This window comes from Pelodiscus sinensis, chromosome 19 (assembly GCF_052426305.1).
Source record: "Pelodiscus sinensis isolate ZL-2025 chromosome 19, ASM5242630v1, whole genome shotgun sequence".
NCBI classification, from domain to species: Eukaryota; Metazoa; Chordata; order Testudines; family Trionychidae; genus Pelodiscus; species Pelodiscus sinensis.
Window position 1 is genome coordinate 25586645 of NC_143070.1, and position 26089 is coordinate 25612733.

The window sequence follows — 26089 nt, forward strand, 5'->3', positions numbered from 1 at the left end:
CCAATAGAATAGGCCCTGTAAGAAATGTGTCACTTTCACCCCTGGGAGCAGCTCAGCCAGGCAAAGGGGCTGCCTGGGGCAGGACATTAGCCCTGGAGGGCAGGGGTGGGTGTGGCAGTGACATCACAAGGGCCTTTTGCAGCCCCTCAGCTTATTGGCTAAAGGAGGTTGGGAGGTGATGACCTCACAGAGAGTCCATGACAGTGGCCAGGTGGGACAGGCTGCAGGGAAGGGGCCATCTCAGAGCCCCCCCCCCCCCGCCCCATGGCTTTGCTGCAGGGAGTCTCCTTCTTGAGAGTTGCCTTTGAGGCCTTTTTGGAGCCTTCTCCTTTCCCACGACTAACTGACCTAGAAGACAGACGTCCCTGTGGAGAAGGGAAGAGACACCAATAAGGACAGCTCTAGCACAGCAGGGGAATTAGCTCAAGTGGTACAGTGCTCACTTTGCATGTGAGAGGCAGTGGGATCGATGCCCACCTTCTCCAGTGCTGGAGGCAAGCCCCAATTTTCTTTCTACTGAAAAAGCCAGCCAGGGAGGGGGCTAAGTGCCTCCAGTAGCCCCCCTCCACTTCCTACTTGCTCTCCCCGAAATCCAGCCATGCCGGGGCAGAAAGCTGCTGGACACCAACCCTCATGGGCCAATCAGTGGCAGGAGCACTGGAGGCAGGTTGCAGGTGGGGCAGAATTAGCTCCACTGGAAAAGTGCTGCCTTTGCAAGTGAGAGGTAGGAGGATTCACTCCCATCTTCTTCCACTGACTTTCTGGTACTGGGGGGCCGGCCTCTTTCCTGCTGCCCCAACTCTAATTCCCACAATGCACTTTGTGCAGGGGCCATTGGTCTTTCTGCCAAGGTGCGTGGCTGGGAGCCAGGACTCAGGACCCTTCCCAAAGTATATGAATGCCGCCTCTCCGTTCCACTCACACTGGCTGCTGCACACATGGGCTGAGCTCAGGGGTCAGGTGGGTGACCTGCCCTGCAGCTGTGATGGCATCAGACCCCTCCCTCCCGCCTGCTCCGTCTGGAGATGGAGCTCCAGTGGCCTCAGACACCCAGCGAGAGGAACAAAACTCTCTTTGTTGAACCTCAGTGCATGGAAGCTGAAGCACCTGAACCTTGTAACAACCAGCTGTGCCCCAGTAGGTCCCACTGAGATTTGAACTCAGATTGCAGGATTCAGAGTCCTGAGTGCTGCCCCTTACACTATAGGACCTGTGGTATGAAAGTGCAGTGGGCACCTCTGACTCTCAGCTCTCAGTCTGGCCTCTGCTCTCCTGGCTCCCTCCAGCTGCTTCATCTCCCAGGACTCTCTGTCCTGTCCCAGCTCTGCTGCTTTCAGAGCAAATTCCTTGTTAGGGCCAGTCAAAGCCTCTCCTGATCAAGTGGTCTGTGGTTCAACTCCAAATTCCCCCTTGGAAAAAATTCCTTCTAGTGGGAATATTTTCGTTTCCCGTTCCATCACACTCTGGCTTTACATTGCTTGAGGTTCTTGACATTAATAAGAACCCTTAATGCAGAGCTACTCAACTTTGGAAGCCCCGGGGCCACAATGAATGGCATTTAACCAGGATGGACAGGGCAGGTGTCCCTAGATTGTGTATACCAGAAGCTGGGAATGGGTGACGGGAGGGATCACTTAATAATTGTCTGTGCTGAGGATTCCCTTGGGAGAATGAAATTGGCTGCTGTCGTGAGACAGGATCCTGGGCTAGTTGGACAACTGGCATGGCCCAGTCTGGCTGCTTTGATGTTCTGTTTGGCTGTTCTTGTCCCCTCTGGGCAAGGGAGAATGGACCTTCCCCTCATCCTGAAGTGGACAGAAAATGGCCTGTGAAAGGCTAGTGTGGGTGAGCAAGGAGATACATTTCATGTGTCCTTGGTGGTCTAGTGGCTAGAATTCAGCTCTCTCATTGCTGTGGTTTGGGTTCTGTTTCCAGTCAGGGAAACCAGCCTTCTCCGTATTCATGAAATCTGCCTGGTCTCTGCCCTTCTCCATCATGGGGAGGGCCAGTGGGTGGAGGGAAGGGAGGGGCTGGGGTGCCAGAGGGAGGCTCTGACTGAGAGACACTCCCAGCAGCCAAGCAACAATTCCCAGGCAGCCCCTTTCCTGCCCAGGCAGTATGGGTCATACACATGGATGAATAAGAGCAAACCTGGCTCCCAGAGCACAGTGGGAGCTTGGGGGCTCCTTCCTGAGTCATGGGGTGAAGCATCAAACTAGGCCATGGAGACAGGGAGAGGTTCTCTGAATGGGCCAAGGTTGCCCAGCTCTGCCCCCAGCTCCCTGCCCCACCCACTGTCCAGAGCCCCGACTAGCAAACGCTGACACTGCTGTTAGGTCCAGACCAGAGGGGAGTGTTGAAGGGTTATTTCGGAAGAAGGGTTTTCTCCCCAAATAACTGCATCTAAACAGTGTTTTTTATTTCAAAAGAAAGTATTTCGAAATAGCGCCCGGATGCGATTATGCAAATGTAGCGTGGGATATTTAAATCCCGGTTTCATTTACAATTTCGAATGTCTCCATTTGCATCCCTCTCCTGAAAGACGGTGCAAGTGTAGACATATTTTGGGGTATTGCAACCTCCCGGCACTCACCTAATGTTCCCTCCTCGCTGCCTGAAGACGTTTGGGAGTCCCCCTGCATCTGGGGACCGGCTCCAGGGTGAAGGTCACAAAGCTTCTGGAATCTTCCTTCTCATCCTGGAGCTGCAGGTCATCAGCGTTGTCATACTGGAGCTGCAGCTGCTGCTGCCCAGGTGTCTCCATCCCAGACTCCACAACTATCCCTGAAGACAGGGGCTCCTCACACCCCAGGATTCGGTCCAATTCCTCATAGTAAGCACAGTGCTGCGGTGCTTACCCAGCACGGGAGCTGCCCTCACAGACCCTCACATACCTCTGCCACAATTCGTTGACCTTGAGCAGAAGTGCTCAATCTTAGCCCAACGACCAAGAAACAACATTTACAGCAACAAGCACGATAACAGCTCTTGGTCCGGATCCCCGAGCCACACAGAGTATCCAGAAGCCACTTCCCCACCTCTCCCTTTGCTGCTCTAGAGCTTAGCCCAAAGGCCGAGAAACTCTACTCTCCCACCCAACAACCTCTGGGACTCCTCTCCTGCCCGGCTCCTCACACCACGGAGAGTGCAGGGCAGCCACTACCCCAGCATCACCACTCCTGATTTTAGCCAATTGGTCAAGAAGTTATGCTTTACCCAAACCAATAGGCACCCTCTGGTCTCCAGCTCGCATCATGGAAGATATGGATTTCCCTCATTAATTTTGCCACTGAACAGTAGCCATGGAATTGGTGGCATAGTGGTGAGCATAGCTGCTTTCCAAGCAGTTGACCTGGGTTCAATTCCCAGCCAATGTATGCTGGAGAGGGAGCATCCAAGTTCCTTACTGACTTCTTACTTTAACCCTGAAAAAACAGGTACAAATGGGTCCTGCAGCTATAGGCTGCCACTCACCACTTTTCATCCTGAGAGTATGCACAGTAAAGGGTGCTTCCCTGACATACCCCTGCGGCAATTCCTTGACCTTGGTTCTGACTTGGTCTAGGATGCAGTCTAGGAAAGGAAGGAGGTGGCCTTTCTTTGCAAGACCATTGGCCATTCGGCCATAAATGTCTGCATTCCTCCACATGGACTGCAGGGACTCCTCCTCCGACCACAGCTTCAAGAGGGTCTTTATCTGTGGCCCAGACCATGACGGTGCCTGGCGTTTGCTGCCCCTTGCTTGATTTGATTCCCAGCCAATGCAAGGTGGGAAGGGAACAGGCAGCCTCCTGGGGGAGATCTTATTTAGCCCTGAACAACAGGAACAAGTGGGTCCCACAGCCAAGGGCTCCCTCTCACCGCTTTTTGTGGGGAGCAGCTCAAACACCCTGTAGTGTGTAGTCTCAGAGATTGACCCTGTCCCACCTGGCTGTTGTCATGGACCATCTATGAGGTCACTGCCTCTCAACCAATGAGCTGAGGTGCTGCACAAGGCCCTTGTGATGTCACTGCTGCCTTGCAGGGCTCATGTCCTGCTCCTGGCCAACCCTTTGGCATGTTTGAGCTGCTCCTCCTGTATCACCGCCTCACTCAGGGTATGTCTGCACTGCAGAAGTAAACAGGGTCTCAACCACTGCTTCCAGTACAGCCAGCTGAAAGGGGAGAGCAGTCCTAGGTGTGGGGACACTCCTTCAGTTGTGTAGCCCTGCAAGATACTCAACTATTGATTTGTAAATACAGCTCATGCTGGGCTGGGAAAGGAATCCAGGCTGTGGCTATGTAAATCCAGTTCAGCCAGTGCTATGGGCCTGATGGAGGATCGGTTGTGAGAATGGAATGTGGAGTATTGTAACTAATTTGGCTGTTGTGGGGTCACAAACCATTTTATCTCTAACTGTAGGAATTGTAAAATATGACACCAGTGCTTGCAGGAGAGACACTGTCATTGAAAAAAGTCTGGGATGGACGAGCCTTCCCCTTCCAGACTCAAGTGGAGTGGACTCTGGGTGTGGGGGGAAGGAGCGTGAACCAGCAGGCCACATGTCCTCCAGCCATGAGCTATGAGACGGGTTCATTCTGTCTCTCCCTCCCCCACTGCCCATTCTAAGGATAGATCTAAAACAGACTCCTTAAGGAATCTCTTTGTTATTTTGAAATATTATTCCAGTGGGGGCTGGAATCTTTCGCGCAGCCTAGGTGGGGGGCCAAGAGCTGAAATCACAAAGGAAACTGACAAAGAGCTGAAATCACTGGGTTTGGGGCAGAGCCAGACCTATCCCCATCATAGAAGCAGCAGCTGGCAGGAGCAAGCAGCCAGCAGGGCAGCCAGTAGGAGTAACAGCAGGTAGCTGGTGGATGGCCTGTAGGAACAGTGACAGGTGGTCAGCAGGGTGGCTAGTGGGAGTGGCCAGCAAGTGGCCAGTAGGAGCAGCGGTGAGTGGCCAGTAGAGTGAGTGAGAGGCCTCTTATGCCCAGCCCCCCCAAGAGTGGGAGGTGAGCTCTGAAAATCACTTCTAAGCTTTTATCTGCCCCGAGCAAGGGCAGCAACTGTGAGTGGGGCATGGAGAAAGTTTGGGCATGTGAGTGGGACACGTACATTGCTGGACTTACATTGCTGGCAAAGGACATTGCTCAATCCACTTGAGCGGGGACTTACTTGGGGGTTGGTTCTGAACCCTGCTTGTGGTATTTTCCCAGGCTAATGCCATGTTATTTCTCGCTCTCTTTCATTAAAAGTTTCTTTTCTACATTCAGACTCTGTGATGGCAAGTGGGGAAGCATCGCCTCCCCGAGGTGCCTGGGAGGGTGTGCGGATTTCCCTGGCTACTCGGTGGGAGCTCAAGCCAGTTTTGTGTGAGATGGACAAAAAGGAACCCCTGGATATTGAACCCAACCCTGGCTACTGCCGGCACTACCTGGCAGAAGGGTTACACTAGCCAGGGGAGTGATCAAAACACAGACCTTGCTGTCAGCAGGATTTGAACCTGCAGCGGAAAACCCTATGGCATTTGTAGTATAACACCTTAACCACTCAGCCATCACAGCTGTAAAAAAATGCAGCATTCCTAAGGCCAGGGGAAGTGGTAAACAATCCCAGTGCCCAGGCCTGATATCACCTGCCCCACAGAATTCACACAGCAAACCTGGCTCCCCGAGCACAGGGGAATTTGGGGGCTCTTATCTTTTAGGCCACACAGCCTTGGCCTATTTAGGGATGGACATTTTGAAGTGTGTAAGAAGGGAGCAGTCTAGCTAGCCCCCTCCCCCGCTTTGTTCTTCCAAAGCTGGTTGGGTGGGGTGGGGTGGGGCTGGCTGTGGGGAGGCAGAGCCCTGCGCCTGTCTCAGGGCATCTCAGGGAGACTCCTTGCAGCCCAGGAGAAGAAGAGGGCTCTGGGTGGAAGGAAAACAAGCAAAGCTGGTCCCAGTGGCCATGAGCTGAGGCTCCAGTTCAGCCTAATTGAGTCACTGCAGGCTCATGTAGGTCCCATGTTGTAAGAGGCAGCACTCAGACTCTGAATCCTGTGAGCTGAGTTCAAATCTCTGTGGGACTTGCTGGGGTTGGGCTGGTTGCTGCAAAACCCTCCCACTTTATGAGCTTTGGGCTCCTTATCTACAAGCTCCCCAGAGAAAGAGTTTTGTGTCCGATGCCCCCTGGAGCTCAGTCTGATGCTATGGTCTGCCTGGCTGAGATGGGCTGGGCCCTAAAACGTAACCTGCCTGGAGCTTGCTGCTTACCCTTGTGGTCTCTTGTGTGGTCCCCAGGAGCTGCCAGGCTCTGACTCTTGCCCGCCTGGCGCTAGCAGGTGCCCCCCCCTCCAAACAATCTTTTAAATTGGTCTTTCTGGTCCCTCTCAGGGTGTTTTTCTCCTCAGCAGCAGCGCACAAGAGAGAAGCTGTTGCCAGTGGCCCTGCAAGACAAGATGAGCTTTGCCTGCCCCCCTCAGCCTGACTCGCTACTTGGTCCCATTCCTGCCTCTCTTCCCAGTGGCCGAAAGGGGCTGCGGCTGCTGCCGACAGGGAAGAAGCTGGGAGGCAAGGTGCTGGCAGCAGGAGATTCCGGCTGCCTCTTTGCCATGGGTCTGCCGGCAACCAGCCACCTTGACCAACCCTCAAACCAGCTGGACTAGCCAGCCCACGTCACAGTGAGTCGCTAGTGACCCTGTCAGAGAAGAGCCATTGGAAGCTTCAGAGACGTCCCTGCAGCTGCCGGAGGTGCCTTTCTGAAAGGGCCATTTGTAAACTCAACACCTGAAGGCCGGCTAGCTCAGTGGGTTAGAGCGTGGTGCTAATAACGCCAAGGTCATGGGTTCAAGCCCCATGTTGGCCACACAGTTGTTTGCTGTGGTGACTACTTCTGTCCCTGCCAACCACACACTTTAGCTGCCTGCTATGGACAGAGAAGCAGAAACAGGCAAAAGGCTGAGAGCTTTGCAGGACTCAGGCCAGAGAACTGGCAGGAGGAGGCTCCAGCCTGCACAGGGCCTTGGCCTGGCCTGCTTTCTCCAAGAGTAGGCAAAACTCTTCTCTTCCCTCCATTGTCCCCAGTGGGGTGACCTGATGCCCAAATTCCTGCTGCTGCAGTGGCTGGCCCAAGGCTCCCTGAAGGGGGCAGGCTCCTCCAGCCCGAGGCTCCAGAGGCTCCATATGTCCAGGAGACTGGGACCATGTGCCCAGCCCACAGCGCTGCTGCCAATCACTGGTCACCTGCGTCAGTGGCCCAGCAGCCCCTCCCCCGAACCTGCTCCTGCTCAAGGCCCCCCTGAACCCACCCAGGCTCCTGCTCCTCTGACTTCTGCACTAGCCAGCCGACATCTCAGTGAGTCGCCCGTGGCCCCATCAGAGACGAGCTCGTGGCAGCGGCAGAGACGTCCCTGCACTGCCTGTGGGGTCTTTCCCAAAGGGCCACTTGTGGGCCTGCTGGCTCAGCTGTTTAGAGCTTGATGCTGATAACGCCCAGGTGGTGGGTGCAAGCCCCATGCTGGCCACAGGGGTGTCTGGTTTGGTGACTTGCCTTTGTGTAGCTGCCTGCTATGGACAGGGAAGGAGAAAGAAGCCCTGAGAGGTGAAGCAGCTGGAGGGAAGCAAGGAGCAGAGTGTCAGCTGCCAGCCAAGAGTCACAGGTGCCCTCTGCCTCCTGGGACTGCCCCTCCCTGAGCCGCCAGCCCCCTGTCTCTCACTGTGGGCCCCGTGGGGAGTCCACTCACATGCTCATTGCCTGGCGGTGACAGAAGCGGTAGAGACAGGCCCCAGGGAGCAGAGTTGCCCCACTGGGAAAGTGCCGGCTACACAGGGGAGAGGCAGCGGCTCCCTCCACATGGTCTCCAGCCGGCTCCCTGGGGATGGGGCCTTGGCTGCTTCCTTGCTGGCCTAACAAGAGATCTCTTTGCCCTGCCTCCATGAACTCCTCACAAAGCTGATTGGCTGGCTGAGAATGCCACTCAAGGACACAATCGCTCAGCTCCCTGGCATGCACTGAGTGATGGAGCTGACTGACGGGAGGTGTCAGTGGAGCAGGTCACCAGCCCAGCCCTGTCTCCTGTCACTGGAGAGATGGCCCTGTGCTGGGATATGAGAGTATCCCAGTGATGCTCCTCGCAGCCCAGGAGAAGAAGGGGGCTCTGGGTGGAAAGAAACCAAGTAAAGCAGGTCCCAGTGGGCATGAACTGGGCACCAGTTTGGCCCAGTTGATTGAGGGGTGGTTGGTGTCATGGGCAGCACTCAGGACTCAGAACCCTGGAATCTGAGGCCCCTTTCCTGCCCCCCTTCCCGGGCTGACCCAGTGGCCGAAAGGGGCTGCGGCTGCAGCTGGCAGGGAAGAAGCTGGAAGGCAAGGTGCTGGCAGCAAGAGATTCCGGCTGCCTCTTTGTCCTGGGTCTGCCGGCCACCAGCCACCTTGACCAACCCTCAAACCAGCTGGACTAGCCAGCCCACGTCACAGTGAGTCGCTAGTGGCCCTGTCAGAGAAGAGCCATTGGCAGCTGCAGAGATGTCCCTGCTGCTGCCTGAAGCGCCTTTCTTGAAAGGGCCACTGGTGAAATGCACTTTTGTGGGCCGGCTAGCTCAGTTGGTTAGAGCGTGGTGCTAATAACACCAAGGTGATGGGTTCAAGCCCCATGCTGGCCACAGGGGTGTTCAGTTTGGTGACTTCCCTTCCTTTAGCTGCCTGCTATGGACAGGGAAGCAGAAAGAAGCAAAAATGGGAGCTTTGCAGGAAGCAGGGCAGAGATCTGGTAGGGGGAGGCTCCAGCCTGCACAGCCCCAGTGGCTAAAAGGGCCTTGGCCTGGCTTCCTGTCCTCAAAAGCAGGGGACCTGATGCCCAAATTCCTGCTGCTGCAGTGGCTACCTCAAGGCACCAGCTGGGGGGCAGGCTCTGGAGCCCAAGCCACACGGGGAGACTCAATATGACTGGGAGGCCTGGAGCGTGTGAGCCCTGCACAGAGGCTGCTGCTGGGGGCCTGCTTCAGTGGCCCAGCAGCTCAAGTTCCCCTGAACCAGCTTCTCCCCCTGGAGCCCCCCCCAGCGCTGCTGAGGCCCCTGACATGAGGCAGTGGGACCATCAGAGGAAGGTGCCAGCCTTAGCCCTTCCTCCCAGCCCCTCCCCAGTTCTACATTCCCCACATAAAAACCAGAGAGTTTGTTCTTTCAACAGGGAAAAGTCCTGTTTGTGTTACCAGCAAGGGGAGGGGGAGAGGGAGAGGGAAGGGGGTGTGTTGGGGTATGTTGTGGTTGGGAGGGAGGCACAGAGGGGCAAAAAATGAGGAGTAATATTAGTTAGTTGAAACCAAGAGGCTGGGTTTAAACTACTGCAGAAAAAAGGACTCTGTCCCTGGAGCTGCCCTGTCCTCTCCAGAGCCCTTAGGCTGGCACTGGGGAGGCCTGAGTCCAGACAGTGCCCAGCCAAGGGGGAGGGAAGGGCTGGGGGATGTTCTGAAAGGCTGCTGGCACCATTAGACCCTTTTTTTAGCAGTGAGGGAGAGGTGGGAAAGGAGCCTGAGTTAACCTCTTGGGTCACAGCTGCTGTAACATGTGGCAAGAAAGTTGACTAAGGCCATGAAAGTTGACTATGGAGTTGTTTGGTAAAAGTTGCCAGGGGCTTCCCTGACTGGGAATTGAACCCAGGCAACAGCAGTGAAAGTGCTGGATCCTAACCACTAGACCACCAGGGACACATAAAGCATGTCTCCTTGCTCACCTACACTAGCCTTTCACAGGCCATTTTCTGTCCACCTCAGGATGGGGGGGAGGGTTCATTCTCCCTTGCCCAGAGGGGACAAGAACAGCCAAATAGAACATCAAAGCAGCCAGACTGGGCCATGCCAGTTTGCCAGACCAAATAACTAGCCCCCCCCCCCGCTCTGGAGTCTCTGCCTCTCATGGGCCTTCTCATCCTCAGGCTCCGCTTTGTCTCCAGAAGACCCTGCTCTGCTCCAGCCACCTCCCTCCGGCTGTCACTTCTAGAGCAAAATGCATCCCCTTCATTCTGACTTTGTACATCTGGGGTTTTAGCACTCAGAACTGCACCTAACACCAGCATTGGCTAGTGAGGGGTCTGAACAGCTCCTGCAGAGAGTGAAAGAGAGAGAGAGAGCCACTGTGGAGCATCCTTGCCAACTGTCTCAGAAAGCAGAGGAATGTAAATTCTTTGTCAGGTGGGACAGTGCCAGAGACAGAAATTCACCTTCTAACTGTCCCTTCTTCAACTTTTAGCTCCTGATTAAGCCCCTTTGAAGAAGCCAGATACACAGGAAGGGCTGATCACACCCCTCTGAAAATCAGCTTTCCATGGGTATCTGTAGCTGGCTCCAAGTCATGGGCCTTGACATCTCGTCTCCCTCCCGAAACCAGGGAAGTGTCTCCCACCGCTGCAGCCTCCTGAGGCTCTATGGCCCTGTCTGTACAGCAGGGACAGCAACACTCACAGCCCCACAGGAGGGCCCCTGGCCTAGCAACGTGGCCCCCTGAGCAGCCTCTGATGTTCCCTGCTTGAGCCCCAGAACCAGCCCTGAGTGACAGGGGCAGGGAGAGCAGCTCACACATGCCAAGGGGCTGGCCAGGGGCAGGACATGAGCCTGCAAGGCAGCAGTGACATCACAAGAAACTTTTACAGCACCTCAGCTCATTGGCTGGAAGGCAGTGACCTCACAGAGGGACCATGGCAACAGCCAGGTGGGACAGGCTGCAGGGCTGGGGCATCTCAGAGACCCCCATGGCCTGGCTGCCTGGAATCTCCTTTGTGAGGTTTCCCCTTGAGGGCAGAAGGGATTGAGGGTTCCAGCTGGGAGTGTCTCTGTGGAGATTTCCCCTGTGGGGCAGGCAGGGTTGCAGGAGAGGCTGGCACTGAACCTCTGAGAGAGGCAAGAGGAAGGGCTGCAAATACCCGATGAGGGTGGGATTTGACCCGATGCATGCAGAGCACAATGGATTAGCAGTCCATCGCCTTAACCACTCGGCCACCTCACCTGAGTTGTTACAATTTGCTTCAAATCACCTGAAGTCAGCACTTCAGGCAACCTTTCTGCCACTTGCTGACTGGCCAAGGACACCCAGGGCTGGAAGGTTTTGGCTTTTCACAATGTTCCCTGGGCTGTTGTACAAAGCTCAGTGCTCGTAACAAACCCAAAAACCCCTGGCTACATTTACCCTGTTTTGTGCAAAAGGTCTTGCCCAACAGTGTGTCCACACACTGCCATGTGCTGTTGCACAAGAGAAGTGCTTTTCTGTAAAAGCAGCCATGGCAGTGTGGACGGTCTCCTGCGCAGCAAAGCTCTGACGGGCATTTTAGATATTTGGCTTTCTTGAGCAAGAAACCCCTGTTGCCCATCCACACTGCCTCCTTGTGGACGAGTTCTTGCACAAGAGGGCTTATTACTCATGGGGAGAGCAATAACTTCTGTGCAAGAAGCCCTGTTGTCTGATGCTGCACTATAAATTTACTTGCACAAAAATGTGCCTTCAGTGTAGACGCTCTGCAAGATTTTACACAAGAGCAGTTGCTCTTGCACAAAAAGCCTGCAGTGTAGACATAGCCCTGCAGTGTAAACACAGCCTGAGAGACATGAGGAAATGAAGTGGCCAGAGCCTCGCCCCAGCAGGCTGGCCCTCAACAGGACGGGCACGTCTACACAGCACCCTCACCTCGAAGAAAGCTGTGCAGTGTGAGCGGGCTGCCCGGGACCCCAGGGGAAGGTCTGTGGGGAGTTTCCAAGGCAACAACAGCTACGAAGTTTCATAATCTACACTCACGTGACTGTGATTTATTCCTCCACTGGCAAGTGTCTCTGAAGGGATGAGAAATGCAGGGCCCAGGTGCAGGGAGCCGGGTCACATTCTCCTGCCTGAGTCTCAGTCCTGGCTGACAGAAGATGCGTCTGGGCTGTCAGCTGGCCGCGTGTTCCGCCGCTTTGCTTCCTCTCCCTGGTCTGCTGGAGACCAGGGAGAGGAAGGGCCCCGTTCATAACTGCGGATCCGACATAAGTCGGATCCGCGTAACTAGGGGACTGCCTGTATTTTGAAATAGCTTATTTTGTAATTTGGGGCTGGCTACACAGCACTTCAAAATAAATCCGCATGCAGGAACGTTGGAATAGCGAGCCCGTTATAGCTTGAAATAAGGGGCTTGCTCTTAAGACGTGTCAGTGTGATATGAGCACCACGTCCTAAACCTCCGACCTAGCCGACCCACAGGTGTGAGTCTCACAAGTAGCACTCGCTGGGATGTTGTGGGCTCTGGAACAAGGTGGGTGAGGCAGGGGAATTAACTCAAGTGGTCGAGCGCTTGCTTAGCATGCGAGAGGCAGTGGGATTGATGCCCACATTCTGCAGTTACAGCTCTATCCTTTAATTTCAGTGGCACCCTCTCTCTTCCTACCTCCTCTCCCAAAAGAGACAGACCCCCCAGCAATTGCCATGCTGCAAAGCAGAGAGTGGAGATATCCAACTCACCAGCCCATGAGGTTCTGTGGTGCAATGGAAAGCATGTTGGACTTCTAAGCTGTAGTGGTTAATGTGAGTCCAGCAAAACATTCAAAGGTTGTGGGTTCAAGTCCCACCAGAGTCACTTTAGCTGCTTCCTCATTTCCAGGATGCAGCTTTTGCAGACCAGTCAATCCTTAGGCTGACACTGGGGTGGGCTGGCATCCAGGCAATTCCCAGCAGACCCCAGTAAGGGTGGAGGGAAGGGCTGGTTCTTGGGGTTAGGGCTGGGGGTTGCTCTGAAAGGACCATTTTGTCCCTCCCTGTCTCCTACTAGTGCTGAGCAACACTCAGACTGTGACACGGCTGCCAGACATCCTGGACAGTTAATAATGAGCCAGACGGGTTTGTTGGCAGCTCAGTGTGCGGAGCCTTAGATGAAACATTTAAAGGTCCCTGGCTCAATCCCAGGCTTTGGCATGTCTCTGGGTGCAGCAGGGCCCTCTCTGCTCCCCTTGTCATGCTCGTGCCCTGTGACATCCCCTCATCCATCCTCGCAGCAGCCCCCCTTTGCTTCTAAACCTCCCTCAGAGTGGCTGCTTCTGCTTCCTTGGCTAAAGTCCCCTCCCCCTGTGCGTGTGGCTGGCAGGGATTGCTAGAGGGATCCATTTACATGTAGCTTCACTGAAACCCCCCTCATTGGCCTGCGCCCAGGTCAGTCCATGTGTGTTAAAGGGCCTCAGGGAGCACAGAGCAGAGGGATCCCCTCGACACACACACACAGTCCCAGCCCCAAGCCTCTCCCAGATCCCAGATCCTGTGCCCTGACTTCTCTACCCTCCCACATCCTCACCCCTGCCCTGAGCCCCCCCTCCACTCTCACACACTCCACAAATCCCTGCCATGAGCCTCCCACACTCCACATTTTAATTTCTTACAGGTACTGTCCTATCACAACCCCTCCCCCAACTTCCTGCCTTGAGCCTCCCCCTCCCTCCTGCCCAGGCCAAGGGGTGGTGCCCAATAGAACAGGCCCTGTGAGAAATGTGTCACTTTCACCCCTGGGAGCAGCTCAGCCATGCAAAGGGGCTGCCTGGGGCAGGACATTAGCCCTGGAGGGCAGGGGTGGGTGTGGCAGTGACATCACAAGGGCTTTTTGCAGCCCCTCAGCTTATTGGCTAAAGGAGGTTGGGAGGTGATGACCTCACAGAGAGTCCATGACAATGGCCAGGTGGGACAGGCTGCAGGGCAGGGGCCATCTCAGAGACCCTCCCCCCCCCCATGGCTTTGCTGCAGGGAGTCTCCTTGAGATCTGCCCTTGAGGCCTTTTTGGAGCCTTCTCCTTTCCCAGGACTAACTGACCTAGAAGGCCGATGTCTCTGTGGAGAAGGGAAGAGCTTCCAAGAAGACCATTATACATGAAGCAGGGGAATTAGGTCAAGTGGTAGAGCGCTTGCTTTGCATGTGAGAGGTAGTGGGATCGATACCCACATTCTCCAATGAGTGGAAAAATTTCCAATTTTTCTTTTTACCAGCAGATTCAGCCAGGGGGCTAAGTGGCTCCAGTAGCCCCCCCCCCCCCCCTCCGGCCCCGGTCCCCACTTCCTACTTGCTGTCCCCAAAAGCCAGCCACTTTGGGGCAGAGAGCTGCTGGACACCAGCCCTCCTGGCCAGACAGTGGCAGGAGCACTGGAGGCAGGTTGCAGGTGGGGCAGAATTAGCTGCATTGGAAAAGTACTGCCTTTGAGCATGAGAGGAAGCAGGATTCACTCCCATCTTCTCCCAGTGGCTCGCTGGTGCTGAGGGGCCAGTCTCTTTCCTGCCGCCCCAACTCTTATTCCCACAATGCGCTTTGTGCAGGGGCCGCTGGTCTTTCTGCCAAGGTGCGTGGCTGGGAGCCAGGACTCAGGACCCTTCCTAAAATATACAAATCCCCGCCCCCCATGACCCTCTGTTCCACTCACACTGTCTGGCTGCTGCCCACATGGAGCTCAGGGGTCAGGTGGGTGACTTGCCTTGCAGCTGTGACAGCATCAGACCCCTGCCACCTGCCTGCTCAGTGTGGAGACCAAGCCCAAGGGTGGCACCTGGGATGTGAGTTACACAAAAGCCTCTTGTCTCCTGTTCCTTGTCTAGTTTCCAACATTGGCTGCAGATGCTCTTTTCTGTGGGGGTGTAGCTCAGTGGCAGAGTGTTTGACTGCAGATCAAGTGGTCCTTGGTTCAACTCCAAGTACCCCCTTGGAAAAAGTCCTTTTAGTGGGAATATTTTCCTTTCCAGTTCCATCACACTCTGGCTTTACATTGCTTGAGGTTCTTGACATTAATAAGAACCCTTAATGCAGAGCTACTCAAGTTTGGAAGCCCTGGTGGCCACAGTGAATGGCACTTAACCAGGATGGACAGGGCAGGTGTCCTGAGCTGGTGTATTCTAGAAGCTGAGAATGGGTGATGGGAGGGATCACTTAACAAATGTCTGTCCTGAGGATTCCCACTGGGCAATGAGATTGGCTGCTGTTGTGAGACAGGATTCTGGGCTAGTTGGGCAACTGGCATGGCCCAGTCTGGCTGCTTTGATGTTCTGTTTGGTTTCTGTTCTTGTCCCCTCTGGGCAATGGAAAATGGACCCATGTCCTGAAGGGGACAGAAAGTGGCCTGTGAAAGGCAAGTGTAGGTAAGGAAAAAACCCTGCTCATGTGTCCCTGATGGTCTAGTGGTTAGGATTCAGCACTTTCACTGCTGAGGCCTGTGTTCAATTCCCAGTCAGGGAAACCAGCCTCAGTTTTCACCTGACATCTGCCAAGTCATTCAACTTACCTCATTGTTACAGCAGCTGTGACGCAAGAGGTTCTCTCAGGGCCCCTTTCCCACCTCTCCCTCACTGCCAAGACAGCACCTGCCATTTTCACAAGCCCTTCAGAAGGGGCAGAGCTGGGTGACTCAAACTGCCCCTCCCCTCTCCCATGTGGGCAGCCCTGCAGGAAGCTCAGTGGCACACACAGCACTAGCCCAGCGCAGTGTCAGGTCGGCACAAGATCCATTGGTTCAGTTTGGTTGTTGAAGGAGACAACACAGAATTGGCTCCAGCCCCCACTCAGTAACCTGGGGAAATGACCCACCAGGCCTGGGCCCCTCGGAGAGGCAACGATTCCCCACTGGCCAGGGCAGAGCCTCCCTCTGACACAGTCATGGAGCCTTCTCCCCCTGGTCCTGTCTCCCCCTTCACTCAGCTCTCACTGCTCGGTGCTGCCAGGGAGGGGCCTCACTGCGAGAGCCGCCTGGGCAGGTTCCTGCCACAGAGACACGTCCCAGAGCAGGACGGATGCTCAGACCGACACTGAGTGTTGCTCAGCGCTGGGGTGAGACAGGGAAGGACAAAAGGGTCTAACGGCGCCTGCAGCCTTTCAGAACAGCCCCCGGCCCCACCCCAAGTACCAACCCTGCTCAGGATCCCCAAGGGCACTGACACAGACTCCCTGGCACAGGACAATCCCAGGCCTCGGTTCTACCGGCCAGAGTTTTCCTCTCTTCTGTTTCCTGTCAGCTCCCTGTAAAACACCTCACAACGGTAGATGAGGGTGAGTGAGGATAAACCCAGCTTTGCTGTAGAGCGGCTGTTAGGTGGGGAAAGAGAGGTGCTCCCTTTGCCTCCCGAGCAACTCACACATGTAAGAAAACTTTGGTTGAATATCTTCACACAGTTGTCAGGATGGCCGAGTGGTCTAAGGTGCCAGACTCAAGGTTCTGACTTTCCCTCAGTTGGGTGTTCTGGTCTCTGAATGGAGGCGTGGGTTCAAATCTCACTCCTGACATGGCTTCCTTCTTATATCTAGAGAAGTGACCTCATTTCAATGACTCCCCTGACATTGCAGGATCTCTTGCTCAGCATTTCTCTCAGGCTGCATCTACACAGCAGCGTTCCTTGGGAATAACGGCCATTATAGTGCAGTAACAAAGGGAGCGTCTACACAGCAATTCCATTATTCCGACTTCTATAATGCTCCATCCAGACCAGTGGCCTGAGGAGCCAGGAGGTTTCCAGGCTGCAGACAGACAAGCCCACAGGCAAAGACAAAGTGGAGTCGTTGGGACTTCAGCCCAGCAGGGTCTCTGTGTGGCTCCCAGACCTTTTGTTTCCCATTTCCAGGGGCACACATTCAGCAACACTCACAGGCCCCACACGAGGGGGCTGGTTTGATGCTTCACCCCACGGCCCAGTAACGAGCCCCCAAACTTCCCCTGTTCTACGAGCCCGGTTTGCTGTGTGAATTTTGTGTGGCAGGTGACGTCAGGCCTGGGCATTTGGATTATCTGCCAGTTCCCCTGGCCCTGGGGCTTTGCTGTTTTCACATCTGTGGTGGCCAAGTGGTCAAGGTGTTGGACTAGAAATCCAATAGGGTTTCCCTGAAAAAGTTCTAAGCCTGCTCATAGCGAGGCCTGTGCTTTGGTCACTCCCCCTGCTAGTGTAACTCTTCTGCCAGGTAGTGCTGGCAGCAGCCAGGGCTGGGTTTGATGTCTAGGGGTTTCTCTTCATTCATCTCACACAAAAGTGGCTTCATCCCCCACCCAGCAGCCTGGGAAATCCACCCCCCCACCTGTCCAAGTACCTCGGGGAGGCGATGCTTCCCCACTTGCCAGCACAGAGTCTGAATGTAGAAAAGAAAATTTTAATGAAAGAGGGTGAGAAGTAACGTGGCATTCGCCTGGGAAAATACCACAAGCAGGGTTCAGAACCAACCCACAAATAAGTCTCGGCTCAAGTGGCTTGAGCAATGTCCTTTGCCAGCAATGTAAGTCCAGCAATGTACGTGTCCCATTCACCTGCCCAAACTTTCTCTGTACCTCACTCCCAGTCGCTGCCCTTGCTCAGGGCAGATAAGAGCTCAGGCGTGATTTTCAGAGCTCACCTCCCACTCTTGGAGGGAGTGGGCATAGGAGGCATCTCACCCTCTCCCCATGAGGAATAGACCCTCTTGTGCAAGAAGGTAGTATATGGGCAACAGGGTTTTTTTCATGCAAGAAACCCCTATGGCTAAAATGGCCATCAGAGCTTTCTTGCACAAGAGAACGTGCACACTGCCACGGACATTCTTGCCCAAAAGCACGTGGCAGTGTGGACGTGCTCTTGCACAAGATGTTTTGCGCAAGAACTCCTGCACAAAACAGTTCTTGTGTAAGAAGCCTGCAGGGAAGGTGTAGCCAGGGGGTGTTTGGGTTTGTTACCAGCACTGAGCTTTGTACAACAGCCCAGGGAACATTGTGAAAAGGCAAAACCTTCCAGCCCTGGGTGTCCCCGGCCAGCCTGCGAGTGGCACAAAGGTTCCTGGCAGTGCTGGCTTTGGGTAGTTTGAAACAAACCTCATCAACTCAGGTGAGATGGCTGAGTGGTTAAGGCGATGGACTGCTAATCCATTGTGCTCTGCATGCATGGGTTCAAATCCCATCATCATTGGGTGTTAGCAGCCTTCTCCCTCGCCTCTCCCAGATCTCTCTTCAGTTCAGTGCCAGCCCCTCCTCCTGTACCCCTGCCTGCCCCAGCCCCTCCCACTGCAGCCTGGGGAAAGGGGAAATCTCCACAGAGACACTCCCAGCTGGGACCCTCAATCCCTTCTGCCCTCAAGGGGAAACCTCACAAAGGAGATTCCAGGCAGCCAGGCCATGGGGGTCTCTGAGATGCCCCAGCCCTGCAGCCTGTCCCACCTGGCTGTTGCCATGGACCCTCTGTGAGGTCACTGCCTCCCAGCCAATGAGCTGAGGTTCTGCACAAGGCCCTTGCGATGTCACTGCTGCCTCCCAGGGCTCATGTCCTGCCCTGGCCAGCCCCTTGGCATGTGTGAGCTGCTTCCTCTCTGCCCCTGTCACTCAGGGCTGGTTCTGGGGCTCACACAGGGAACATCAGAGGCTGCTCAGGGGGCCACATGCCCCCAAGGTCACCTTTTAAATGTCAGGGCAAGCCAGGATCTATCCCGTCCCTTCCCCAACACCCCACCCCTTTGCTGAGCCCCTGCCCTCCCCAAACCTTTCCATGGACTCTTGGTTACTAATGGACACTCGCCACTAATGACATAATCACACCCCAGCCATTTCGCTAGGGCTGCAGCTGGGGAGAACAGTTTCATTTAAATAATTAAATTGATTAAGCGTTTGAACTGTCTCGTGTTAATTGATCAAACTTCATTTTAAATAAAGGAAAACATTACGGCAAGCACAATAGGTTTCGGTGCCACATCCCTAGAGACTCTGCAACAAAGAAGACACATGAGAAGAACCCAACTTTCTTCATTTTGCTGTGACATGGATGGATCTAGCTCAGGTTTCACTCAAGGGATCTGTCTGCATGTGAAGTACCTGTGACAGCCCCTGTGCTCCTCTGCCCCTCATCAGCAATGCCATATACTTGGGGAAGCAGTTGCCCTGAGACTTTTAGAAGGGACAACCTGGACAAATTAATGCTGCTCAGGCTCCTTCAATAGCTCAGCTGGCAGAGCAGAGGCCTGTAGCGGGTGCTCGGCAAGTGTCCTTAGGTGGCTGATTCAACTCCAGCTGAAAGGAGAGATTCTTCTCCCTCCCCCTGGCTGCAGGCCCGGCCTTAGGACCAGGCGGCTGCCTTGGGTCTGTCCCTTTGGGGCCTGGTGCTACAATTGACAAAAAGGTTTTGGGTACCAGCTGCCAGTCAAATGTCTTGGGCTGCGCAGGCCTTGAGTCATGGCAAGAGCTGGAGGGGAATGGGGAACGGCTGCACTTTGGAATGGGAAGGGGGTGTCTGGCACCATAAAGTAGAACAGTTTTAAGGCTGCTTACAAGGAGGGCACCATGGCTTAGTTGGCTAAAGCACTTGCCTTGTAAGCAGGGGATCCTGGGTTCAACTCCCAGTGGTGCCTTGTTGCCATGTCAATGGGTCTTTTCTTCCCACCATTCTTCAATATGTAGCTGGAGTTGGTTTTACCTTCAGTTGAGCTTGGTGGTGCCCTCACAGTGGGAGTAGGATAATAGCAAAGAGCAGGAGGTGCCCTCGGGGGTTGATTTAGTGAGGCTTAGCTAGACTTGCTAAATCAAGCTCTGGAAAATGGATTGCAGCAGTGATCTCCACCTGAGTGAAGACATGGCCTAATGGTGCAATTAGTTAGATGCCGACAATAACGGCCCCACTGCTGGTAACTCACAGAGGCTACATCTACACTAAGGCTCTGTCTAGACTGCATCCCTTTTCCATAAAAGGGATGCAAATTAGACACATCGCAATTGCTAATGATGCAGGGATTTAAATACCCCTCGCTTCATTTGCATAAAAATGGCTTCCGCTTTTTTCCAGCTTGGAGCTTTGCCGGATCTTTCAGAAAATAAACCCTTAAAATAAGGATTGAGGGATCTTTTGGAAAAGGTTTTATTTTCCAAAAGATCCATGCCTAGACTGGTGCTTTTTTCCAGCAAAGCGCCGAGCCTGCGTGTTGCACAGCACTGGTAGGAGACATGGAGGGTCTATTGGCACCTGCAGCCTCTCAGAACAACCCCCTTCCCGACCCCCAAGTCCTAGCCCTTCCCTCCACCCTTAATGGGGTCTGCTGGGAATTGCCTGGATGCCAGCCCACCCCAGTGTCAGCCCAAGGACTGACTGGTCTGTAAAAGCTGCACCCTGGAAATGAGGAAGCAGCTAAAGCGACTCTGGTGGGACTTGAACCCACAGCCTTTGAATGTCTAGCTGGGCTCACATTAACCAGTGCAGCTTAGAAGTCCAACGTGCTTTCCATTGCACCACAGAGCCAGATGGACTATTGCTGTTGATATCTTCAGTCTCTGCTTTGCAACATGGCAATTGCTGGGGGAAAAGAAAGAGGAGCCAGGTCTGTCTCTTTTGGGAGAGCAGGTAGGAGGGCCACTGAGCCCCCAGCACTGAAAACTAGGAACCAGGACATGGGCATCAATCCCACTACTTTTTGCACACAAAGTAAGGGGTTTCCCATTTGAGCTAACTCCCCTGCATGGGAACACATCCCCTGCTCCACCCATCTTCTTCTAGACCCCACAAGGTCTCCGTGGCGGCCTGAGGCTCCTTTCTGAAAGGGCCACTTGTGGGACTGACACCCGTGGGCCGGCTAGCTCGGAGGTTTAGGGGACGTGGTGCTCATATCACACTGACGGATCTTAAGAGCAAGCCCCTTATTTCAAACCATAACGGGCTCGCTATTCCGACGTCCCTGCACACCTCATGGCGCGAGGAGTGAGGGGCATTTCGGAATAGCAATTTATTTGGAACTAAGTGCTGTGTAGCAAGCGTCAAATTACAAAATAAGCTATTTCAAAATTGACTTGAAATGAGCTACCCAATTGCATCACTTATCTTGAGCTATGGGACACACCCCTAGTGAGTAAGAGCCTAGCTCTGCCCCCAGCTCCCTGCCTCACCCACCCACGTACTGACTCCCTCGCTGCCATGGGGCTGTTTGCATTGGCCTCTTGTCTCTGTAGCCAGGCTTCAGCCAGGACTGAGACTCAGGCAGGAGAATGTGACCCGGCTCCCTGCACCTGGGCCCTGCATTTCTCATCCCTTCAGACACACTTGTTAGTGGAGGAATAAATCACAGTCACGTGAGTGTAGATTATGAAATGTTGTTGTTGCCTTGGAAACTCCCCACAGACCTTCCCCTGAGGGCCCTGGGCAGCCGCTCACATTTCACAGCTCACTTCCAGGTGAGGGTGCTGTGTAGACGTGCCCGTCCTGTTGAGGACCAGCCTGCTGGGGGGAGGCTCCGGCCACTTCCTTTCCTCGTCTCTCTCAGACTATGTCTACAGTTCAGGGCTACGTCTACACTGCAGGCTTTTTGTGCAGGAGCAGATGTTCTTGCGCAAAAACTTGCACAGTGTCTACACTGCACGTACATTCTTGCACATGTAAATGGATAGTACAGCATCAGAAAACAGGGCTTCTTGCACAAGAGTTATTCCTCTCTCCACAAGGAATAAGCCTTCTTGTGCAATAACTCATCCACAAGGAGGCAGTGTGGAGAGCCAACAGGGGTTTCTTGCTCAAGAAAGCCCTATGGCTAAAATGCCCGTCAGAGCTTTCCTGCGCAGGAGAACCTCCACGCTGCCATGGGCGCTCTTACAGAAAAGCACTTCTCTTGTGCAAAAGCACATGGGAGTGTGGACACACTGTTGTGCAAGACCTTTTGCACAAAACAGTTCTTGAGCAAGAAGTCTGCAGGGTAGGTGTAGCCAGCCCCTCTCTCCAGGGAACTGCAGCCCCTCGGACCAGGCAGCTCCTCCCAGCATTCAGTAGGCACTAGGCCGAGAAGAAACCGTCTGACACGGTGCTGCCAGGGAGGGGCCTCACTGCTAGTGACTGTTCCTGTTCCAGGAGCAGAGCGAGTTTTGCCCTGGGCACCATATTGAGGGTGTGTGCACCTGTTTGTGTGTGAGCCCCCATGGCACCCATTGGCGCCTGCTGGGGGGTGGAGGGTCCCCTGGTGCAATAGCTCCTCCTGGGGAGGTGGAGGGACCCCGGTCCAGTATTTCCTACTGTGGAGAAGTAGAGGTAGCCCATTCCCTATAGCTGCTGCTGGGGGGGACCCTGACCCCTTATCTCCTGATGTGGTTTCAGTTTTTCCCTGGCAGATGCTCCAGACATGAGGGATGCCAGCGCACTGGCCCAGCCCGGGCCGGCAGTGATGGTTTTTATGCATGCAGGGAAATTCCCCGGCTTCTCCCCCTCGCAGAGTTGCCGCCTCTCCGGGAGGCGGATGAACTGCAGGTGCGGGACAGCTCCCTGCCAGCAGGGACAGCAGCCAAGGCACCAAATATCGCTAGGTCTGCAGCCAGTGTTGGGAACTGGGCAGGGAACAGGAGGCTTTTGTGTCACACACGTCTCAGGTAGGACGGACCCTCACTGAGCCCAGACTGTGACTGGTCCTAGCCAGGAATGTGTCCGGGGCTGGTTTGTGACACTCTAAGGCCGTGTCTACACTGGGCGTAAGAGCGACGCTGCCACGGTCGATGTTCCGGGCTCTAGGGAAGACCGGCTGATTGGAACTGAGCTGTGCAGAGTCTTGTAAAGGGAACCGCAACTTCTCTGGATATTTGCTGAGTTTTATATGAGGGTTGAGCAGAAGGGACGTTGTGGGCTCTGGAACAAGGTGGGTGAGACAGGAAAACTGCACACAGGCAGGGGAATTAGCTCAAGTGGTAGAGCACTTGCTTTGCATGCGAGAGGCAGTGGGGTCGATACCCACATTCTCCAGTAAAAGATGTTTGCTGCTTCCTCTTTTTCAGAGGCAGAGCCAGCCAGGGGCTAAGTGCTCCCAGGGGCTCCTTCCCTCTTCCATAAGGAAATGGGCTGGTTTCTGCAGTGCAGGGGGGTCATGTTTGCCTCACAGGGAGCAGTTCCCTGGCTAAAAGTCAGGCAGGCAAAGTCCAGCCTGTAACACCCAGCGGAGGGGATTCGCCAGCCTGGGGAGGGCAGGAACAGACCAGCACTTGGGAGCTTGGCTGCCAGCTGCTGAGCACATCTGGACACAGAAGAATCCCAAGACTTGGTTCTGCCAGGCTCCAGTTTCCCCTCTTCTGTTTCTTTTCAGCTCCCTGCAAACTGCCTCCCAGCTGTGGGTGAGGCTGAGTGTGTGTGAAACCAGCTGTGCTTTGGATGATTTTGTTAATTGTTTAAAAAGCCTTGTGCACCTCTTCTGCCTGGGGAGGTGTCTGTAACCATCCTTCCCGTGTATCTATACCAGAGTCTAAGACACAGATTAGAGTTTACTTCCCAGTGGTGCCGCATCCCTCCTTTATCTCTGCTGTTACAGCCCCTGCTCTCTCCCATTTTTAACCCATTTCCCGGGTTTCCATGTTATTCACTTACCTGTGGGCTTTGGGCACCTGCCCCCATCAAACCTAGTTTAAAGCCTCAGTTTGGTCCCTTCCTGAGAACACAAAATTAAAAACTGAGAATTCCTTTGCCCCGCAGCAATCTCTGGTGGCCAAAGGGTTAGCAACCGAATATTTGCCCAACTTTAAGTGCAACAGAAAACAAGAGCAAGTGTGTTTCTGTGATGTAGTGGTTATCATGTTTCCCTAACATGCAAAAGGTCCCTGGTTCAGAAACACAGGGTCTTCCCTTATTGCAGTTCCCCTTGGTGCCCACAAGGCATTTCCAGGGTCTGCCCTCTGATGCAGGGCTGGAGGGCCTGTGTGTTGGCTTTCAGGAGCATGTAGGAGAGCTAAACAGGTTAGGCTGAGATGGGAGGAGGCAGGGCTGGGGCTGAGACTTCTCAGGAGTCCTTTATGTGGGACCAGGTCATTGAAGGGACTCAATTCAGGGCTCACCCTGGAAGTGCCACTACTGTGGCTGTGCACCTTCAGGGCAGTGTGGCTGTCACCTTTGCTGCAAGGGGACACAAAGCCACATAACATCCTGCCACATGCCCAGACATCTCAATCCCCTCACTTCCTTCCCACCCAGCACCCCCCGTTTCCTTTGACACCCTCCCTTGTTCCTGCTCCCCCACCCTGCTCCTGCATCCACGTTCCTTCTCCATCCTTTCTCCTGGCCACACACGGCTCCTTGGCGCTTCTCAAGCCAGGCCCTGCAAGGAGCCACCAGAGCAGGAACCAGCCCTTGGAGCTCAGCTTGCACCAGATCTGGTAGTTTCCCACCACATCTCACCTGGGAAGAGGTGACTTGTTCTCCTTCCTTCTGACCTTACGTCTCCGTTCCCTTCAAAGGTCTCTGCTGCCTCGGGACCTGCCTCCTCAGGGTACTGCCCCTCTGCCCCTGGGCTGGGAGTGGGAGACTGCACAGTCTCTGCACTTGGGCTGAGAAGTCTCATTGGGACTCGTCTGTTGGTGGCGTTAGTCAGCCCGATGGCCAGCCGGATCCATTCCGTAGCGCTACCCGAGAGGGAGCTTTACAAGTGCCCAGTGTCTGTTGGTATTTTCTGGGGCTCTGTGTAAGGGGTTGGGCTTGGCCATCTTTTCCACGGGAAATGCCTCTTCTTTGGAACAGCAGCTCCCAGGAGTTCATGGAACTTCTTCGTCTCAGCTTGGGAAAGGGACTACTCAAGGGCGATGGGACAGAGATTTATGTAATGATGACAGGGGTGCAGAAAGCAATACGAATTTTTTTATCCTACTCAAGATCCCAGGTGACAAAATGAAACTGGTAAGTAACCAAATTAAAAATAAACCAAAGGGGACCATTTTTGCACCCAGTAGAACTCCTTGCCAGTGGATGTTGTGAAGGTGAAATCTACAAGAAGCTGCAAAAAAGAACTGGATAATGTAATGCAGGAAAGGTCAATCAATGGCATTTAACCAGGATGGACAGGGCAGGTGTCCCTAGCTGGTGTATTCCAGAAGCTGGGAATGGGCGACAGGAGGGGTCACTTAACAATTGTCTGTCGTGAGGATTCCCACTGGGCAATGAAATTGGCTGCTGTTGTGAGACAGGATCCTGGGCTAGTTTGGCAACTGGCATGGCCCCGTCTGGCTGTTCTGATGTTCTGTTTGGTTTCTGGTCTTGTCCCCTCTGGACAATGGAAAATGGACCCATGTCCTGAAGGGGACAGAAAGTGGCCTGTGAAAGGCTAGTGTAGGTAACGAAAAAGATAACTTCATGTGTCCTGGATGGTCCAGTGGTTAGGGTTCAGCACTTTCACTGCTCAGGCCTGGGTTTGATTCCCAGTCAGGGAAATCAGCCCCAACTTTGACATGACTCTTTCATCTTACCTCCTAGTTACAGCAACTATGGCACAAGAGGTTCACTAAGGGCCCCTCTCCCTCACTGCCAAGACAGCACCTGCCATTTTCACAAGCCCTTCAGAACAGCAGAGCTGGTGACTCAAACTGCCCCTCCCCTCTCCCATGTGGGCAGCCCTGCAGGAAGCTCTGTGGCACACACAGCACTAGCCCAGCGCAGTGTCATGTCAGCACAAGATCCATTGGTTCAGTTTGATTGTTGAAGGAGACAACCCAGAACTGGCTCCAGCCCCCACTCAGTAACCTGGGGAAATGACCCACCAGGCCTGGGCCCCTCGGAGAGGCAACGATTCCCCACTGGCCAGGGCAGAGCCTCCCTCTGACTCAGTCATGGAGCCTTCTCCCCCTGGTCCTGCCTCCCCCTTCACTCAGCTCTCACTGCTCAGTGCTGCCAGGGAGGGGCCTCACTGCGAGAACCGCCTGGGCAGGTTCCTGCCACAGAGACACGTCCCAGAGCAGGACGGATGCTCAGACCGACACTGAGTGTTGCTCAGCGCTGGGGTGAGACAGGGAAGGACAAAAGGGTCTAACGGCGCCTGCAGCCTTTCAGAACAGCCCCCGGCCCCACCCCCAAGTACCAGCCCTTCCCTCTGCCTCTGCTGGGCTCCACTGGACACTGCCTGGACTCAGGCCTCCCCGGTGCCAGCCTAAGGGCTCTGGAGAGGACACGGCAGCTCCATGAGCAGAGTCCTGAGCCCCTGGCAGGGCAGGGCTCATTAAGCAGCTGGGGAAGGCTGGTCTGCTGCAGAGCTTAGGGCAGTCGTGGGCAATGACTTTTGCTGGGAACTGCTCCCAGGGCTGCACTTTTCCATGCTATTAACGGAGGAGGTGGGGGTCTGGGATGCAGGCTGGTGCAGACAGGAGCTTGGGGCAGATGATTGGGGTGCAGGATCTGGGAGGGATGCGGTTTCAGGATGGGTGCAGAGGCTTG

At 54.6% G+C, this 26089-nt stretch overlaps 10 non-coding genes across 10 annotated transcripts; 7 read left to right on the forward strand and 3 right to left on the reverse strand.

Moving 5' to 3' along the window:
- Positions 1-1139: 1139 nt before the first annotated feature.
- On the reverse strand, positions 1140-1211 carry TRNAQ-CUG (transfer RNA glutamine (anticodon CUG)). Its single transcript has one exon. It is a non-coding gene; the product is annotated as a tRNA-Gln (tRNA).
- Positions 1212-6755: 5544 nt separating this feature from the next.
- Positions 6756-6829, forward strand: TRNAI-AAU (transfer RNA isoleucine (anticodon AAU)). Its single transcript has one exon. It is a non-coding gene; the product is annotated as a tRNA-Ile (tRNA).
- A 1722-nt stretch (positions 6830-8551) lies between these two features.
- On the forward strand, positions 8552-8625 carry TRNAI-AAU (transfer RNA isoleucine (anticodon AAU)). Its single transcript has one exon. It is a non-coding gene; the product is annotated as a tRNA-Ile (tRNA).
- A 972-nt stretch (positions 8626-9597) lies between these two features.
- On the reverse strand, positions 9598-9669 carry TRNAE-UUC (transfer RNA glutamic acid (anticodon UUC)). Its single transcript has one exon. It is a non-coding gene; the product is annotated as a tRNA-Glu (tRNA).
- Positions 9670-12455: 2786 nt separating this feature from the next.
- TRNAR-UCU (transfer RNA arginine (anticodon UCU)) lies at positions 12456-12560 on the forward strand. Its single transcript has 2 exons — positions 12456-12492; positions 12525-12560. It is a non-coding gene; the product is annotated as a tRNA-Arg (tRNA).
- A 2024-nt stretch (positions 12561-14584) lies between these two features.
- Positions 14585-14656, forward strand: TRNAC-GCA (transfer RNA cysteine (anticodon GCA)). The gene has a single exon. It is a non-coding gene; the product is annotated as a tRNA-Cys (tRNA).
- A 457-nt stretch (positions 14657-15113) lies between these two features.
- On the forward strand, positions 15114-15185 carry TRNAE-UUC (transfer RNA glutamic acid (anticodon UUC)). Its single transcript has one exon. It is a non-coding gene; the product is annotated as a tRNA-Glu (tRNA).
- A 932-nt stretch (positions 15186-16117) lies between these two features.
- On the forward strand, positions 16118-16226 carry TRNAL-CAA (transfer RNA leucine (anticodon CAA)). The gene is made up of 2 exons: positions 16118-16155; positions 16181-16226. It is a non-coding gene; the product is annotated as a tRNA-Leu (tRNA).
- A 2995-nt stretch (positions 16227-19221) lies between these two features.
- Positions 19222-19295, forward strand: TRNAT-CGU (transfer RNA threonine (anticodon CGU)). The gene has a single exon. It is a non-coding gene; the product is annotated as a tRNA-Thr (tRNA).
- Positions 19296-20071: 776 nt separating this feature from the next.
- Positions 20072-20176, reverse strand: TRNAR-UCU (transfer RNA arginine (anticodon UCU)). Its single transcript has 2 exons — positions 20140-20176; positions 20072-20107 (listed from the first exon to the last, which is right to left on the reverse strand). It is a non-coding gene; the product is annotated as a tRNA-Arg (tRNA).
- Positions 20177-26089: the final 5913 nt, after the last annotated feature.